This window comes from Schistocerca serialis, chromosome 6 (genome assembly GCF_023864345.2).
Source record: "Schistocerca serialis cubense isolate TAMUIC-IGC-003099 chromosome 6, iqSchSeri2.2, whole genome shotgun sequence".
NCBI classification, from domain to species: Eukaryota; Metazoa; Arthropoda; class Insecta; order Orthoptera; family Acrididae; genus Schistocerca; species Schistocerca serialis.
In genome coordinates this window covers 558,210,359-558,227,075 of record NC_064643.1, presented here as the reverse complement: position 1 = coordinate 558,227,075, position 16,717 = coordinate 558,210,359, and the positions used below count along the sequence as shown (strand labels likewise).

At 40.3% G+C, this 16,717-nt stretch overlaps 1 non-coding gene across 1 annotated transcript; it reads left to right on the top strand.

The window, feature by feature from the left end:
* Positions 1-264: 264 nt before the first annotated feature.
* On the top strand, positions 265-348 carry Trnas-gga (transfer RNA serine (anticodon GGA)). The gene is given in 2 exon segments: positions 265-304; positions 314-348. It is a non-coding gene; the product is annotated as a tRNA-Ser (tRNA).
* Positions 349-16,717: the final 16,369 nt, after the last annotated feature.

Here is a 16,717-nt window from a genome sequence, read left to right as displayed (position 1 = left end):
TGCACACAAGGTTTCGTTCTTGTTACCAGTGGGGTGATAATTTGGATACATGCTCATTTCTAAGAACCTTAAAGAATCAGCGCCCGTAATGGTGATTGCTCCAAGCAAAATGAGACCATGAGTGGTGGAACTGTAGACGTGCATACTGAATTTGAACCGTTGCAAAACATGTCTAAAGGCGCTGCAGCATATGCATTATTGCTACATGACTGTATTGTGAATTACTCACTTCTTGTAGGTATCATACAATGTTGGTACAGGCCGGCCCGTGTGGCCGAGCGGTTCTAGGCGCTTCAGTCTGGAACCGCGCGACCGCTGCGGTCGCAGGTTCGAATCCTGCCTCGGGCATGGATGTGTGTGATGTCCTTAGGTTAGTTAGGTTTAAGTAGTTCTGAGCTCTAGGGGACTGATGACCTCAGATGTTAAGTCCCATAGTGCTCAGAGGCATTTGAACCATTTTTGAATGTTGGTACAGATATAGAAGCGTTCCACCACATGTATCATATCTCAAAATGACATCATTGTGGTTATACAGGGGATTTATGATGAGCGTGGACAGTTTGTATTTAAAGATTCCGTATTCACTGTATTCTCCAGTACTGGACAAGTATAATGAAGTATTTCACAGTCATTACTTCACCAAGACCGTTTAGTACGGTACACTGTGCTAAGACTAGTCAAACAACTGCATGACTTATTCGCTATCATCACAGAAAACAGTGGGATACCGAGGGAGCACTATATGAAAATACGGTGATGTCACTCTAGACCTATGCCCATAAGGACTGCATAGTTTACGCCATAAAAAAAAATTATGGGCATATAACATCTACAAGAGCCTATCAACATGTACACTCAGGGAATTCAGCTGTCCATCAATTTGAGGACTCAAGCAAATTTGTGATGATGAAGTTGGATTATCAATAAATACTGTTTTAAAAAAAAAGACTTTGTATTTATTTATTCAACTAATATTCTTTTGCACCATCTCACTTACAGGCTTCTGGTAAGTATTTAACATACACTGCCTATGTTGCTCATGAAGATTTGAGGAAATAAGTTTAGAGACTTTATCTATGTTGGAATCAGAGATGATCCACAGCAGTCCACTGCCATATTCCCACGTGGGCCTCTCTGTGTGTGGTAAAATGCCAGTCGTACAATTCATGAATCAAAGTACACATTTCATCTAGGGAAGTACACTCTTCATCTAGGAAGTCAAATCTTTTCTCCATGGTACGACCTGTCAGGTCCACGTGTGGGAGCAATGTGTGCTCATTGTGGATGCTATTGGCTAACTAGACCCCCAGACCTCTGCTCTCATGCATGATATCCTTTACAGTTGTGAGAACACAGTTCCAAAAATTATGTGTATGCACAGTGATTGCATCTGTACCATCGTGCTCTCACACTTTTTTACTTGCAGGATGTGTCAGGATGATGAAGTAGGAACATACCAGCTATATGTGCAAGTTGATGGAAGGACGCTGTGGTGTGATTTGAGTTCCCATAATTATGCATATGTGCACAATACCATTGAGCAGTCGCACTTTTTTTCTTTGCAGTGTGTGTTGAGATAATGAAATAAGTGGCATGTAGGAGCTGATGATTACATATCAATATCAGCATGAGCAGGATGTGACACACATCCTGACAGTGGATATAAATAAGTCTGAGCAGGCCCTCATCAGTCTGTTTATCGTCATCGACTACAGTGCGAGTACGAAGTGTTAGTCCGGCACTGCTAATGGGCATGCGATCCACACTTTTTTATCAAGTGAAGACGACATACCAACACTGCTCTTTGATTAATAAAATATTGCTTTCCTCCAGGAATGCAGTTGTATATGTTTATTAGTTTTTAAAAAGTACTGTAGACAGTACTTAGAAGCTGCTTTTTCTTCTCTGCAGCATGGATCTGTCATACAGATGTGTGAGCAGGACAGCTACATGGCAACACTACAGCTTGACGATGAAGCTATGGCTTTCCTAAAGCACAATTTGCCGAAGAGTGAGGGTAAGTATTTATGTGTGTACATCTTAATTTTTCCTCTTACTTGAATGCATCACTTATGTGCCTGGTTTTTTCTACAGCTGCTCCCATCATTGAACTGCGACGAGTCATGGCGCCATTTTCTAGTCAGAACTCATCGGGGACATCACCAATCGTTGAGGAGTGTATACATGAGTATTACTACTTATTTGACCAATAGTAATTTGCGCTTGAATACAGTACTTATCATGAGTTTTCTCATTTTTTAGATGCACTTGATTACTAAATAGCCACTGAGGTACCACAGAACAACATATTGTTTTCTAATTGGAGCTCATGGAGAATGTCATCAGTCACTGAGGAGCAGATATGTGAGTATTGCTACTTCTGCCACCAATAACAACTTATGCTTGCATACAGTGCTTCCAATGAGCTTTTTCTCTTTTTTTTTAGGCACACTTGATGATAACATAGCTACAGCTGTGGATGGTTTATCTGATTATATGTCTATTAGCCAGGATGACGGAAATGAGAAGTGGTTAAAATCACTTGTTAATTTAGGTGAACTGCAATGTAAGTGTCCAACACTGTCCTGTCTCACTCCATCCTTTGCAGAAGTATTGAAGCCATCTGGAGTAAGATTACCACACTACCAATGCCGATGTGTGCATTGACTCAGTCTGTATCCTGGAACTGGTGGCCACAAACATCACAACCAGCCTCATCATGGTCCCTGTGGCCACCTCTTACGACCCCATTGCCACAGCTTGGGCAGATGATGTGCCGATTGTCAGTAGCCCAGCCCAGGTCATCAACTGGGTGGCTGAAAGCACTGAGGCCTGGGTCATAACGACCCCTGTGGCCAGTGCTTGCAACTCTATCGCTGAAACTGCATGTGGCCCCATCCCTCCATGCCTCAGCACCACGTGCAAGCCTGTCACCCCCATCTCTGGAACCACGTTTAGCATGTTTGCTTCGTAATAGATCACCTTGGAAACTTCCTGTGTCTAGCAGCAGAGGAATCACCGAGCCCATCCTGTTAATGAACACCAGGTAAATCTTGCAGCTGCATTAGAGTACTCTGTGGCTGCTAGTGCTTTTGGGTAGAAGTACTTGTAATCCCACATTGGTAACATCAATGTGGGGTATCGACCCCTAGCTTCTTTCCCTTATGCTTGCCAAGTGGTGTTAGAAATGAAGCTCCATGAAATCATCAATGCCCTGTAGTATCTCACCACCAGGTGCAAAACAGTTCTCTACTGTGAGCTGATGCATTCCTCTCAAAGAAAGCATTAATGCTGCAGAGAAAAGCATCATCTAAATTAGGGGACAAGATGGCGTGTTATCGTGGTCTGAGTCAATTGCAGAGTGGTTTGGAACTTTTACACAGACCACCATACTGAGCTGTTTTTCTGATATGCAGGAAAGAGAGGCTGTTAAGGCACTCAGCCATGCACTCCACCTTGATATGTACTCATATATGCCTGATCCAGTTAATTGGAGCTCCTATTTCACCCATCTTCTAGATGATATTGCTGCTAAAGAAAGCATGCGTTAACAACCAGAATGTAGATGAGAACGATGAATGTTACTTCACATGGTCGCTTGTGGTTTGTGATAGAAACTACACGAAAAATGCATGTAGTTTGGGTAAATATGTGACATTTAATGTCTGTGGGCATTATAAGTTCGAAGGCATATCATTCCCCATCACAGTCCCAGGCCTCCCAAAATTCTAGAGGCAGAAATTTAATTATTAGGGCACTTTTGCACTCTGGATGCAGATAAGAAAAAAAGAGTAGGTCAGTTGTTGAGAAGCACAAAGGAGTCAGACCCCTCCACTTATCCAAAATAGCTGGTCAGCATCCCAAGCACATAGATTTGCTACTGTTCTTTGAAGGTGAGAAGCATCAATATGTTTGGATCAAGAGCATATCCTACCTACTTTCTGCCAAAATGGGTAAAAATGAGCATAAATGGAATTTTTGCCACAGATACCTTAACTCCTTCGCTACAAGTTTGTACATCTAATCGATTACTCGAGCCAGGAACCGGTACAAGTAGGAATGCCAACTGAACATAAAAAGTTCTTAAAGTGTAAGAACGCCCATCAACAGGAACACTGTCCCTTTGTTGTATATGCTGACTTTGAGTGATTGCTGGTTCCTGTCCCATACTGTGAAGGTGATACAGCATCCTCTCACACTTCTTTCACAGAAAACACATATTGTATGTGATGGTGTATCAAGGTGTGTGCTCATACAATTCCAGTCTCACTAAATTTGAGTCATATGTCAGGGATAATCCTGAGAGACAGTTGCTCTCTGAACTTGAAAAGCTTGCTAGGCGTGTTGATGTTCTTTTTCCAATGACCAAATCGCAGGAGAATGATCTCTTTTACAAGCAGACTGTTGAAAGTCATATTTGTGGCCATCAGGCAGAGACCATTGTCGCCTAATGGGGAAGCTACGTGGTGCAACTGACAATCCATGCTACTTGTAATACCAACTGCCACAACATATACCCATCTCCTGCCATAATTTGGTAGGTATGGCGCTCAGTTCCTTGTTGAACACTTGGGTGATTTTGGGATGGAGAAAAGTAAGATCAGTGTCAAACCTGACAATGTAGAAAAATACATTCCATTCTCCAAGCGAATCACACCAAGAGTAGTGCTACACCTCCTGAATTCGTTACACTTCATGCATGCATTTCTCCAGAAACTTTCTGAGAGAATGCATATCATCAGATTCACATATCCCAATGAGGCAAAGTTTCAGATTGTGATGAAGAAAGTGGTGTTCCATACACATACCTGGTTTCAGTGGAGACACTCCATCTTCATTTCCTGGTATCACTGCATTCACCAGCAAACTTACAAGCGCTTACATAATGGATGCATATTATAGGCATGCAGTGGATATTTGACTGGAGTTCAAAATCTTTAATTTAGAGAAATGTGCTACGTTGTACATGGAAACAGAGGTACACTTGCTCAAAGACGTTTTTGAGAAATTCTGGAGCCTATGCTTGGGCGCAGACACTCTGGACCCTGCTTTCTATTACACCACACCAAGGCTTTTGCGGGATACAATGTTGCAAAACACATTTGCCAGGATCGAACTGTGGCTAACGTTAATATGTTGCCTCTTTTTGAACACCAGTTTGGTGGGGGACTTTGCCAGTGTGCCCACAGGTGTACTAAGACGAATAAACCATGAATGAGTGAGGAGAACAGGCAATCTGACGATCTGAGTTATGTTCTTTTTTTTGGATGTAAATAATCTCTAAGGAATATCATGAAACAAACTCTATCATCTGGAGGCTTCTGATGGTTGCCCAAATGTGAAATCATAAGACTGAAAGATGAGATCCAGTGTGTGGCTGCTGATGCTGCTAAATATATGTTCTGGAAGTAGACTAATGTCCTTGGTTGAAAGAGTACATTGATTTCAATGTCGACCAGAGGGCTCTCATGAAGAGTGATTTTGAAAAACATTTTTATAAATTAATAAATAATTAAGTTTTTGACAAAACCATGGAGAATGTTAGAAACCACCACAAAATTCGTTTAGTTTATCTCTGGGATGGGCGATATGGCGCAAGAGTTTACATTGTCATTCTAAATTTTAAGTGGGCCACAATCTACAAGATGGACCAGTTGCTGTGGATATGGCTAAGGTTACAGTGGAGTTCACGAAGCCTGACGACAAACACTTCATCATTGCAGATGGGATCAGACCCTCTGTTCTCATGCTATTTGTTTGATAACTGTTCATTGTGTGTGTGTGTGTGTGTGTGTGTGTGTGTGTGTGTGTGTGTGTGAAACAGACAGATGAGGCATCAGCCATAATTGTGTGTATGTGTGTATGCATGTGAATGACTGCACACTACATGTGTTTGCAAATTGTGTATATCATCATTATGTGTGCATTTTTTCTTGCACACTATGTCTTCTTGTATATATGTGTGTGAATGCATTTATGTATGTTTCTTTCTTCTTCACTGGCAGCTACTAGCCCCATACACTGTAAATATCGTATACAGAAATCTGTACTATTCGTATTAGGACAACATATCTCAGCAATTAGATGTTAGTCACGTAATTATTGTATTTAAAAATCATCCTCCTCCGCCCTTAGTGTTAGTACAATATATCTCTACAACCATATCTTGCTAGTCATATATAAAACAATGAATTGATTTAGTGTGAAGTAACTCTGGATGTGAGCAATCAAATGCTCCTACTAATGTAGAAAAGCAATGAATTGTATGTAAGAAAATCATTCTCCTCCTCTGTCTTAGTATTAGTATGAAGTGTCTCTGGAGTCAGATGCTGATAGTCATGAATCAAACAATGAATTGCATTGGCATTGAGGCTTCGCGCCTTATATCGCTGCTGTCTAGAGCCTGTGTATCGGAAGAATGACTCATGTGAGCACAGTGACAGCTGGTCTGAAGTGGGTCCAGTCGAGTACGTGTGTAACACTTATACCGATTAGTAGCAGGTTTATATTAGGTAACTATGTATCTACGATTATGGAGTGTGTGTTCTTTGTTAGTTAAGATCATTGATTTGTTGGTTGGTTGGTTGTTTTGGGGAAAGAGACCAGACAACGAGGTCATCGGTCTCATCGGATTAGGGAAGGACGGGGAAGGAAGTCGGCCGTGCCCTTTGAAAGGAACCATCCCAGCATTTGCCTGGAGCGATTTAGGGAAATCACGGAAAACTTAAATCAGGATGGCCGGACGCGGGATTGAACCGTCGTCCTCCCGAATGCGAGTCCAGTGTCTAACCACTGAGCCACCTCGCTCGGTCATTGATTTGTGACAGGAAATCTAAAGATTGTAATGCATGCATGGGAAAAGGTAAATGATTTTTTAAAATAATGAATCTTATAATATGTGTATGTTTAGAAGAAAAATAATATGTATTGGAAGCTGGTTCATGCTTAGGGCACTTGTATTGTAAAATGTAAAAGATGTAGGAAAGTCTATCCACAACGGAAGTGGCTTGGCACGATGTAAACGGTGGTTTTGTCGGTCATACTTGGCTGCTACATGGTGTTAACGATACGCAGTCAGTGGCTAGCCGCTGCACGGTACACATTGTTGGTGCCAAGGGAGGCAACTGGAAGACGTTTTGCGAGGAATTTTGCCTCAGGTGTGGATTTGGCTTTTGCTTGGTACTCTCAGCAATGAGGAATGGCTCTAACACGTTAAAAAATCCGTCACCAAGAAGCAATTTTATAGAGCATTCAAACATCAAGAGCCGTGAGTACAGTTAGCCGACATATCGCTTGCCGCCACAACTTTGCCACTGATCCACTAACTTCATACATACAGATACGTGTCAGAGCATGGACCAGTTAATTTGTGTGGGTAATTTAATAGTAATCCAAATGCTATAAATCTGTACTTGGAACCATATCTCCTTTCCTCTTGATGAACCTATGCATGGTCCTCTCCTAAGTGTTTATAAAACTCAGTATCCTGTTACAAATGAACTGGTGATTTATTTATGTTTGTCAAATGTGCAAGAATTAGGAAAATTTGAAGTTAAAACTACAAAAGTGAAGTTAGTTAGAATTTTGCTAAAGTTCTCTCAGTTTAGTGAAAAGTATCATTTTGCAAACATACGTTGCCAGATTGTGTAAATGTTACTATGTAAAATACCTGCTTCACAGCTGTTGAAAAAGGCAAATAAGTTAAAAATGTAGTCTTAATTACCATCATGAATGATCTTTTTTGGAGTTAACTGAGCTTCATGTTGAACAATTTGCCTTGAAGAGTAAAATATAAACTATTCCAAGTGAAGCTAAGAATTAACTTTGGTTGAATTAGTCTTTGCTAATGAATTAATGCTGCGACTTGACTAGGGACACTATACTAGTTTATGAGTTCCCACCATATTCTTGACATATTAGAAAGATAAGTGGAATAGTATTGCTACTGAGGAAATCTGATATATTTCTAGAAATGGGAGTATAAAAAATGTAATTATGATATTAATTGTGTTTATTAGAGGTTGTTACATGTCAGTTAAGTCAGAGGCCCCTCCTGTCCAATTTTGCACGTCACAAGTGCCTGTCAGCATTCTTGCGTTGGCTTCAGGAGGAGGGAGAAGTGATGATGTCATTGTACAAGCAGTGGACAGTGGCGTGAGTTACTTCAGGAAGGGCCGACGCTGAAGTTATCAGTTTCAGGAATGCTGATGCCGATGTCAGCGATCTGAACCAGAACAATTAGTGATCCTCTACTATCCCCTCCCTCCCAGAGATACGCTTCTGGAGAGGGGCGTTTTACATCCAGAATATTTTACTCAAGCGAATGCCGTCTGCCGCGCGGGATTAGCCGAGCGGTCTCAGGCGCTGCAGTCATGGACTGTGCGTCTGGTCCCGGCGGAGGTTCGAGTCCTCCCTCGGACATGGGTGTGTGTGTTTGTCCTTAGGATAATTTAGGTTAAGTAGTGTGTAAGCGTAGGGACTGATGACCTTAGCAGTTAAGTCCCATAAGATTTCACACGCATTTGAACATTTGAATACCGTCCCCATTGAGTTGTATTATAGAGCTATACTCAGGAAATATTACAGCTGTAGCATCCCATTGCTTTCAGCCGTTCGCCACGTCAAAATAGCAAGGATATGTTTGCTGATTTTACAATGCCAGATCAATCACAGGGAGTGTGTCTGTGATACAATATCCACAGTCAACGTCTGTCTTCAGGAGTTCTGGGAACCGGGGTGATGCAAAACTGTTTTTGATCTGTGAAGTAGGAGAACAAACAGTGCGGTGGAGACTTGATTATCCGAACCTCTGTCATACGAATCGCAATTGTCCGGGTTGTTAACCGTGAGCAAGTGCCTTTGTAGTCTAGTCCGTGAGTGCACGGACATGTCGCCCAGGCACGACACGTCCACGCTCCGCGCGATCTCTGGCCCGCGCGTTTCACGATTGTTTGAATCAGACAGTCGCCAATCGCACCATTGCTGCACCTTGTCGCGTCTTTGCTTGAAAATGTCAAAGCGCAAGAGACCGCTATTATTGCTTAAAGACAAAATGAGCACTATTTATTCATTACAAAATCGAGAAACTGACCATACTTTAGCTGATATGTGTGGCGTAGGTACTTTACCAAAAACGATATCAAAAATAGCGATTCCGTTTTGAAGCACACCTGCAAAATTGATACTGAAGACGGGAGTGAATATCGAAAAGTGATGTAGAAACGGAAAAATGAACTCTTGGAAGAAGCTGTTTATTGTTGGTTTTTATAAAAACAATAAACTAGGCAACCGATACCTATTCCTTTGCGCTGTGAAAAAGCATTGCAGTTAAATAAAAAAAGACACACAGCGCTGAATCGTTATTTAGCAAGTAACGTATGGTTTTATAGAGTTAAATCTCGTCGTGGAGTTCACGAATTGGAAATATGACGTGCAAAAATGTCACCTAATATAGATTTAAAGATGGTTTTATAAAAGAATTGGGCGAAAATGACTGTGACCTGGACTTTGTTTGCAAAGCTGACGAAACCAGATTAAACTGGAAACCATTACCGTCAAAATTTTTAGCTAATCGACGAAGGAGTAGAAAATCCAAAAACTCCAGATGTTTCAAAAATGCCAGGGTTCCCTTAATTTATAAAAATCAAAAAAAGCGCATGGGTATAAGCCTACAGCCAAATATTCACTGACTGTATGTCAACAGATTTATCACTGAAGTAAAAAGAAATTCAAAACGAAATCGGTAAAAGTCCTACTTTTACTGGACAGTGCGCCAACCCATTCTTCTGTTGAATAGTTAGAGAGAGAAAATGGAATAGTTACAGTAAATTTTTGTCCCCTAATGTTGCATCATTACTACAACCAATGGATGAAAGTGTTATTGAATCATTAAAGTCGCTTTATAGAAAACAGCTTGTACGTAAACTGTTATCCATGACAAAAAGCTGTTATCCATAGAAAGTAGAAGTTTTTTGTCGTTTTTCAAGCAAATGATTTGGAACGGGTGTTGTTAGATGCTTGTAGATGCGCGGGATTTGACTGAAAGGAAGACTTTCGACAAAGCTTAGAACAGAATACTAAAACAGATGAACGAAAATCAGTAGCCGATACGGATGATACTTTTTTAGAGAATGTAAATGAGCAAATGACAAACGTACAAATATGCAAGGAATGTGGCACCGACGGTATGAAAGAGTGACTCACTTGTGACGGTAATGATCAAGGATTTCAGATCATGTGAGATGACGAAATTGTTGAAAACTATTGCAGGCTAATGAGGGGAAGGAAATTCAAGAAGATACAACAGAAGAAAACGTAGGTACAGAAATTGGTGCAGGATCATCTCATGCGGAAGTATTTCAAGCTCTGGAAACAATCAAGTGATTCGAAAAACGAACAGAGAAAACACTGTTTACGTCAAATGACAGTTACCAAATATTTTAAACAAAATTGAACTACAATGACTATCCTATGTGAGTTTTGTTACGTATGTCATTGTTAAGGTTGTCATATGTTGGTAATTTTAAGAAAATATGTACGTATATACGAAAATGTGTCCCTAATCTATTGATAAACACTTACTTTTGTTATTTTAACATGTTTTTGCGTAAACACCTAACCCTAGAGAGATAACCATATGGCAACGTACTTAGAAGCTGACCATGTGCAGGCGATGTAGATCACCTTTTAAGAGTTAATAATAATATAGAATCCCTTTTCTTCATTCAATCAATAATCCAGATTTTCATTTGTCCGAAGGCCTCCACTGTACGTACAAGAAAATTTGCAGTCTGATAACATTATCAAACTTACAAAGTTCGTTTCCATATTACGACATTGAAACAGGCAAGGAATAACAACGACAATGTAATGCTATGTGCCCAACATAATCAAACATACAAAGTTCGATTCATTATTACGACATTGACACAGGTAAGAAATAACAACGATAATGTCACGCTATGTCTCCTTGTTAATCTGTAAATAAATCATAGATATACGGGTCATACTCTGTGTCATGGATTCTAACTGCATGTGACCACAGAGGATTATTGTGTGTGAATACTTACAATGGAACCGACGGCTGTTATCGATGATACAAGAAACATGATGTGTGAAGTTGTGTTATTCACGTGGAGGTTAAATGAAACTGTGTCTGTACTGGGGCAGTGATAATAACGGGGATGTATGAACATCAACGAGTAAATAGTCAAACGTATGTTCCCACGAAATAAATGTGAATGGCCTTATGTTTGTATGTTATTGAAAGCAAAACTGTGTTATCATGAGCGGACCACGTACAAGTTAACGTAGCTAAGGAGTATGTACTTAATGTACACTGGAGTCATGCCTAAAAGAATCAAAAATTATAATTTCTGCGGTCCGTTTATTCAGTGAGTATATACTTCGGTTGCGCTTTGAAGACACTATAAATTTAAATTTCCTGCAGAGAGTCCACTGATCTACCCTCTTCACCCTGACCGGCACCTTGATAACATTCCTCATTTCTGTTGTTGTTATGACTGTAATTACGCCGATGCTCAACGAATGAGGATTTACTATTATCGCTGTGTCCTCTCTGACTCAGGTGCAGAAACATCTACTTGTTTGCTCCATACAAAAACTCTCACGTTCGCTACATTTGATTCTGTGAATTCCCGATTACGTAAATGGTTTTGTTTTGTAGGTGGTGTGCCTCACTATTTTCTCTGACGTGTCGTCTGTGCGGAACACAACATCAGGCTTAAGATGTAGAACCATAATAAGGCCAAGAAATATAAGTTGATTTTTCTAGGTCCGCTTCTCGAGTCTGTGTTATTTCAGCGTCTACTTTGCTCTCCCTATTCCTTATTTCTGTAGTGTACGTTTTAGCTACCATATCAGCACCGTAACTGCTATTAATTGCTATTTGTTTTAGTTGACGTAATTTTTCAGTAATTTCGTATTGTTTTAAAGAGAGGTTAATGGCTCTGCAAATCACGGAGTGCAGAAAGGCTTTCTTACACTACCGGTCAAAAGTTTTCGATCACCCATGCTATAACTGTATTTATTTAAATGTATAAAACACATGGTACAAACTAAATAGACCAAAAATGTATGTATAATAAAACATAGTTCATTGTGCAATTTTTATGACACGGTTTACACAGACGGTTGAAACGAAATATTAGGAAGACGAAATATCAGGATTTAGAAATAGCTGGTTTGGTTAATTATTCTGCGACCAAGAGTTAAATATCTAAAATGCGCCAATCTTCTTCGGATGGCGAATCGGACTTCGTACGTAATATAGCAGTCAGGCTCTATATAATTACTGTAATTAGTAGCTATCTCAGAGAGACAGCCGTAATGGCGGCTGAACAGATCAGGTTAAAGCCGGCTAATTCTGATCATGAAACTAAACTCCGCGACACATCCAGAGGCTGGGCTGCTAAAACTGCTTACATGGAATTAGCCTCAGAAAAAACGACAAGTTCAGTGCGATATCTTCATTTGATGGTAATTATCTTTATAATAAATAACTTACACTGATGCATACGTCTGTGCAGATAGAAGGTAGGAGGACAACAGATGAGGAAGTAACAAGAGAAGGAAGAAAGACAAAAGGGGAAAAAAATATTTAGAGAGATATTTCCTTTGCACAACTTTCAGCTCAGAGTCATCAATATTTCAAGTTCATATATTATATGAGTCTCCCCCTTGTCATAAATGAAAATCACTTAAGAAAGGCAAGTCTTCCGGTCCAGATGGTATACCAATCAGGTTCCTTTCAGAGTATACAGACACAATAGCGCCTTTCTTAGCAATCATATACAACCGCTCACTTGACGAAAGGTCTGTTCCTAAAGACTGGAAAGTAGCACAGGTCACACCAATATTCAAGAAAGGAAACAGGAGTAACCCATTGAATTACAGACCCATATCACTAACCTCAATTTGCAGTAGGATTTTGGAGCATATACTCTACTCGAACATTATGAATCACCTTGAAGAAAATAACTTATTGATACATAACCAACACGGATTCGGAAAATATCCTTCTTGTGCAACACAGATAGCTCTTTATTCCCATGTAGTAATGAGTGCTGTCGACAAGGGGTCTCAGATCGATTCCATATTCGTAGTTTTCCAGAAAGCTTTTGATACCGTTTCTCACAAGCGACTGTTAATCATATTGCGTGCACATGGAGTATCGTCTCAGTTGTGTTACTGGATTCGTGATTTCCTCTCAAAGAGGTCACAGTTCGTAGTGATAGACGGTAAATCATCGAGTAGAACAGAAGTGATATCTGGCGTTCTGCAAGGTAGTATCATAGGCCCTCTGCTGTTCCTGATTTACATAAATGATCTACGTGATAATATGAGCAGCTCCCTTAGATTGTTTGCAGATGACGCTGTGATTTACCGTCTAGTAAAATCATCAGACGATCAATTCCAATTATAAAATGATCTAGAGAGAATTTCTGTATGGCACTAAACAAAGAAAAATGCGAGGTCATCCACATGGGTACTAAAAGAAATCCGATAAATTTTGGGTATACGATAAATCACATAAACCTAAGGGCTGTCAATTCGACTAAATACCTAGGAATTACAACTACAAGTAACTTAAATTGGAAAGACTACATAGATAATATTGTGGGGAAGGCGAAACAAAGACTGCGCCTTGTTGGCACAACACTTAGAAGAAGCGACAAATCCACTAAAGAGACAGCCTACCTCACACTTGTCCGTCCTCTGCTGGAATATTGCTGCGCGGTGTGGGATCCTTACCAGGTAGGACTGACGGAGGACACCGAAAAAGTGCAAAGAGGGGCAGCCCGATTCGTGTTATCGCGCAACAGGGGTGAGAGTGTCACTGATATGAGCCGCGAGTTGGCAGTCACTGAAACAAAGGCGGTTTTCTTTATGGCGAGATCTATTTACGAAATTTCATCACCAACTTTCTCTTCCGAATGCAAAATTATTTTTTTGACACCCACCTACGTAGGGAGAAATCATCATAATAAAATAAATCAGAGCTCGAACGGAAAGATTTAGGTGTTCCTTTTTTCCCACGCTCCATTCGAGTGTGGAATGGTAGAGAAGTAGTGTGAAAATGTTTCGATGAACCCTCTGGCAGGCACTTAAGTGTGAATTTCAGAGTAACCATGCAGATGTAGATGTAGATGTAGATGTAGAAAATGTGATGTTCGAGCAAACCATTACAACTGTCCATGTAAAATTATTCACACATAAATGATTGGGTCTCCTCAGGTTTAGACCCTACTCTCTTCAAAGTATCCACCCTTTTCCGTCAGAAAAACGACGCACACTTTTGTCATTTTGGAGATAAGAGTCTGTAATGTTTTCACAGATATTGCAGTGCAACACTCCTGTAAATTATTCGATAGATCTCCAACACTAGATAACCTCAGTTTTCAGACCTGCCTGTGAAGTTCATGCCATAAGAGTCCAATGGAACTTACGTCAGGTGACTGACTTGGTCAAATCATGTGCTTCAGTTCTCCACATGTCTCTTTTCCAGTGAAATACCCTCCGCACAATATAGACGCATGTTTTGGATCATTGTCCTGCTACCGAACAAACCCACGACCAATAAGTCTTTTGCCAAAAGGAACTGCACTGTTGATCAGTATCCTGTGATATCCATCCTTCTTTAATGTTCCATTAATTCTTACTTAATCACCGACTTAATCACCCGAAAAACATTCGTCGATGACTTTCAAATACTTCACAAATAGATTCGTCCGCGAATATGAACTTGTACCATTGCTGCTCGCTCCAGTTTTTACGTTGCTGTGCCCATTGAAATCTTTTCACCGTGTTTTGTTTGCATAATAAACTTTTTTGGTCGCCATGCAGCCCTTGAAACCTTGTTCACGAAGATGGCGTTGCACCGTTCAGACAGAGACTGGAGCTCCTCGCATACTGTTTACTTCTTCGCGAATTTCAGGTGCAGTACAAGTCCTCTGGTGTTTACTCTTTACACATATGAACTGGTCTTCCCTTATAATGTTACTCGGGGTCTTCCAGATCGTTAAACACTTGCAATGGCATGAGTTTACTTGATATTCCCAGATGCATACACCACTGTAGATTGGGCTAGCCAACTTTTGATGCTATTGACCTACTAGAATACCTTTTCTGATGCAGAGCTACGATTACAGCACGTTTTTCAGTTAAAATCTCCTGATGCTGTCCCATTAGGACGTAAAACGGTATGAGCCTCATCAGGTATATAAATACAATGATAGATGCACACAAGGTACCGTAAACCGATGGTAGCTGACTGCTACACACACAGCTGATGGACTGAGGCCCATTCGATTGGAACCATCTTAGGTAACGGTACACCAGTGTTACTGTGTATAGTCAGAAGTGCCCCTCTGTGCGAACAACTAGTCAGATACACAACAGAGGAGCTTACACTTCACATGTTTATATTTCTTTTATTGTCAGAGCGGGGATATGACAGAATATCCAAAACTAATTCCGTGTTTTAATCACAAATCCATAGCTGTGATAACTGATCGAAAACCTTTAGTGTGTGTATCCTTGTGTGGCACGAAATGTTACAGATTAAACTGACAATTCATCTTGGTTTCCGCTATATTCCAAAGCGATGCGTGCCATTGTCGTTCATTATTACTCAAATCTAAAAAAAAAATGGAATTCTGTTTCTCTTGTCCAGTAGTAAAAACAATATTTAGATGTATACTATTAAACTGTAATAGCATAGTTTCGATTTCAGCAATCGTGTCGTAATGTAACATCGAATTTTGTAAGTACGTGAATGTTAGCAATAGCTAATTTCAAATTTTGTTGTACATACTGTTGTTCTCATATTGTGTTTTCTTGTGCTTTGTGTTATATGTTTGTAGACGAGTGGCAATGGTACGTAGGCCGAAATTGCATTAGCATAAAAGAACCGTTACAGACAAATGCCGAAAATGACTTGTCAAGAATTTGTAGAGTCAGTGGGAAGGCATTACAAGAAGTTACGCCACTTTTCAGAAGCACGATGCAGTGAGTTTTTTGCTGTTGTATACTTGTTACTCGCAGGACACTAACCCAACAGAACACTTTCGGGGTACCGTGGTGCCTTAGCTAACAAGCAACACGCTAGTGACCGACAAAAGCAAAGTACAGTACTTGAGGCCGCAGAAAAATTACTTCTGTAATTCATACCACCAAACGACCGTGCCGGAGGAGGAGTAACACGCTTCTGAGTGGCTTTTCATATTGTTCTAGCCAGTCGTTTTTATTACGGTTTTTGAAACTTTTCCGTCACTGTCTGGACGATAAAAGTGAACGTTTTCCGTAATATCTGTTTACTGGCGACAAGTCCGCGCAAACACAAACTAAAAAAGACTTTTCTCATTAAGTCGCCGAGCAAACAACGCTCACACAAGCAGCGGATGTCGCACTGCAGTATGCTTTGTTAGTTCGTCGTTATTTTCTGAGTTTCCATCTTCGAATTAGCGTTCGATCTGGCGATGTCTGGTTTATAGTCGCAGCTTAAAGGATTAATATCGCTATTTAAGGTTGAAAAACATAAAATACTCTTTTCCTTCTTCTAATATTTGTTTATTTCGAGCAAATTTTCTACTGCAGAGAGATCTATTTTCCAAAAACGGTGGGCAATAATGCACCATTGCGTAACATCGCGCAATAACAGTCAGTTTGGCCCTTCAGATACAAGCGTGAGAGCAAG